Raw genomic sequence first — 3,954 nt, 5'->3', positions numbered from 1 at the left:
AAAATAATCATCCATCCATAATCGGATCCCGACCCACATAAAGTGTCCAAAGTAGGGTAAAATACATTTTTACTCTTTACCCAACTTGGCCTAAATCCTAGGCCCAAAGCAAAAATCTAAAGGCCCAAATTCTAAATAAACACCCAAGGCCCAAATATGGCCTAATTTTCCAAATTGGGCCCAACCCTTTCATGGGCCTTAATCCAAGGTCCAAAATATTCCTATTCTAATACACTTGAATTATGATGGCCCAATAATGCCCAAGGAAACCAAAATCCAACATAGCCCATTACCTAGAAGCCCACAACATTGGAGCCCAAATTGGCTTAGTACGCAGGGCGTACTCAGCACGTACGCGTAGCGTACTCGCTTTAGGGCTTAAACGCTAAGCGTACCTACTTACACACCCAACATACTCCTCCATTTGGCCAACTTGCACTTTCCAACTCTAAATCGATTAAGACTCACTCAAAAACTTAGATTTGATATCCTTGAGGTGGTTTACCACGTAAAGTTGCCATCTTAAAGCTCAGAAGGATTTAATAGATGACTTAATGCATGCATGAGACCATAAACACCATAGACTTTGCACCTTAAGCTTAAGGCGCTCTTTAAACATCTAGATCTACAAGATTTAACTTCTAAAATGGACTTAACCCATCAAGACCAACCAAAAAGGGACAAAGAAGCATAGAACCATAACATGAAGGGATCTAAGCAAGGAGTAGCCAAGGGATGAAATTTATATCTCAAAAGTCACCAAAAGATGGAGCTAAATTTGGATCTCTAAGCTTCCCACCCCCATCCCACCACCAATGAATGAGTCTTCTAAATTCTTCTTCTAATACTTTAAGAAGCACAAACCACCCAAAAATCAAGTCCAAACCTCAAGAACACTAAAAAAGGCTATTAGGGTTCAATATTAGCGTTTTAGGGCAATGGAGGCTAATAAAGAGGCCAACCCTAGGGACTTAAGGCGTTTATATCGGGTGCAACACCCTAAAATTAAGGTTTCATTAAACCCTCCTACACTCAACGTAACCCTTGTACGTTGAGCGTACGAGGCCTCGGTCCCATGATCAAACCCACTTAGTACGCTAAGTGTACCATGTGGTACACCCCGTCTACTAGCTTCTCAGCTAGTACGCTAAGTGTATCCAATGGTACGCCCCACGTACTAACTCCAAGGACCAAAAATTTCAATAATACACCCCCACAGGGTCTAAAGCAAAATGCATAAAGAACCAAGCGTTACAACGCTGAGCGTAATCATTTCCGAGGCATCAAGGTTCAACCTGCGTACGCGCATCGTACCATTTGGTACCCCTAGCGTACACATAGGTTTTCTTCTTAGCCCCTTAAGAGCTTAATACTTCAACTTTTTACGTCCAAATGTAGATCCAAGGCGACAATACCACTGAGAGTCATAAAGTTCCCAACTTTAAGACTTTGCATGCCCATTAAGTGCTTAATACACAAAATCCCAACTTCTTAACATCTTAAGACCTTCTAGAGCATGCATGGGGAAGAATTAAGCATCAAGATCACATTTTTTATAACTCAAGACCCCTCATTGGGTTTGAAAGGACAACTTATTTGATCAAGAGCATGACATGCTCAAGAATAACAAAGGTTGGGACTAAAAATGCCCTAAATTGAGGAATATCTAGATTTACATGAAAGGATGACAAAGCTAGGAGCTTTTTACCTCCTGGAGATTATTAGCAAGTTTGGAATCCCATATCCAAGCTTCTTCCAAGCTCCAAAGTCCTTCTACCACCTTTTTCTCTTTCAAGGACACTACTAAAACACACAAATGATCTCAAAATGCACTCTTCTCACTTATAGGGTGAAGGTTATGGGGCCATAAAGATGTTTAAATAGGGTCCAAATCCTAAATTTTAGGGTTTGAAACCCTCGCACGTATGCCCGGCGTACGCAATGTATGCCCAACGTAAGAAGTGTACGCCCAACTTACTAAGTCTTTAGCCAAAATTACCAAAATGCCGCTATCGGTCATTTTGCAATCCTCCTCATGCATAAGGGCCAAAAATGCAATATTTTTCACATATAGGGTTTAATACAAAGTTACCTCATCATCGAGATGTTACTGTTATCCCCCACTTGCACTAGACTTTGTCCTCGAAGTCTGTTGTTGTGAACAACTCTGGGTAATGATCTTGCATCTTAGGCTCGGGATCCCAAGTCCACTCGGAGCCTCTCCAATGTTGCCATTGAACCTTTACTAACAGTTTCTCCTTGTTGAGTAGGACCTTCATTTTTCTCTCCACCACTGTTACTGGCCTCTAAACATAATTCAGGCGCTCATCGACCCGAATATCATCCAAAGGGACCACTGCCTCTTCATCCAACACGCACATCTACAGCTGTAAAACATGGAAAATGTTGTGGATCTGACTAAGCTCACTCAGTAAATCTAACCGGTAGGCCATCCTGTCCACCCTATCCCTTCATCCACCATAAGCCACTACACCCATCTTTTCCCATCCATCCAATCCTTCCACTCCAAATACCGCCACTCACTACTAGATGTTATATGTCCCATTGCACGACAAAAATGATTCATAACAAACTATTTTAAATATTTTTTTCACAGCTGATGGTCGCAACTATTAGTCTGTTGTGATCCTTCTCTGGTAAGATCCTCCTTTCCCTCGCTGGAAACCACCATCAAGATCACCATTCACATGGCACTACGTTGCTTCATTTTCATATCTGCATCAATTAAAATTTTGAGTTAAAAACAAAAGTTAACATTATGTCAACGATAAAATATCAGGAAATTGTTATAAATTATTACAATAACATCAAAATGGGTATGACAGCTTCTGAATTTGTGTATCGATAATCACTCAATCATTCTTGAACTAATTTCCCAAGTTTTCTTTGATCATATTGTAACATTCCATTTTCACAACAGAAAATTTTCATTTTTATTATGATAAAACTTCCCAATTATAAATCCATTTTAAGAAAAAACATTTATTCCAAATTATATTTATCGGAAATCAAAATATTATAATAAATATGAAATCCTCAATGTTGCTAATGAGTGTGTACAGTCCTACCTTTTTCTTCCCATAATCACTGATATAATATGAAAACATAAACAACTAGGTAAAGACAAAGCTTAATGAGTTCCCCCAAAATACCCCACATACAACAAACAGACTAGCATGTATAGGAGTCTACAATCATCGGATTGGATTACCCCAGGTGTGTTGGCCTGCTGCCTCAAACCAACAGCTCTTCCTGATCCTCCATCCTATGGATTACAACTGGCCCGCACCAGGTATCTACCATCAGGCCCCGCCTGGCATTAGGACCCTCCTGGCATCGAGCCCCGCTCGGTATACAGATCTATTTCTACCAAGCCCCACATGTCTCCGGGCCTCACTCGCTATACACATACAAACATATATTCATAATCATACTAGTACATAACAGACAAACAGAATACTATAACTGATAATCTTAAGGCCCCGCCCCTACTATGCTAATAATGAGATATGATACCACATCCACACTAAGCTAGTGATGAGATACGGGCCCCGGCCACACTCACCTCCCTAGCAGGGACATACGAGTATCACAAAGACAATAAGTATAACTAAACATGCACTCCTTCCTCAGGTACCACCCGACATCAAACCGTAGTTCGAAAATATACATATAAACCTTCCACGGGCCTCGCTCGGCATCGAACCGTAATCTGGAAGCATATAAACTACATCGGGCTAACCCCGACATCGGATCTAAATCTGGTATACACTAACATACATAAACGGGCCAACATTGGTGTCTTAGACCCGTTCCTACAGGAGAAAACTCACCTCACAAGCTGATTGTAGAATCCTACGAATAAACCTCACGCTACTAGCTGGCAGATCCCCGAACTGCTGATCTCTCGACTCCCCGAGCTACCATTACCCA

The sequence above is a fragment of the Lactuca sativa genome, chromosome 4 (assembly GCF_002870075.4).
Source record: "Lactuca sativa cultivar Salinas chromosome 4, Lsat_Salinas_v11, whole genome shotgun sequence".
In the NCBI taxonomy this organism is placed as follows: Eukaryota; Viridiplantae; Streptophyta; class Magnoliopsida; order Asterales; family Asteraceae; genus Lactuca; species Lactuca sativa.
Note: the sequence above shows the minus strand (reverse complement) of the source record.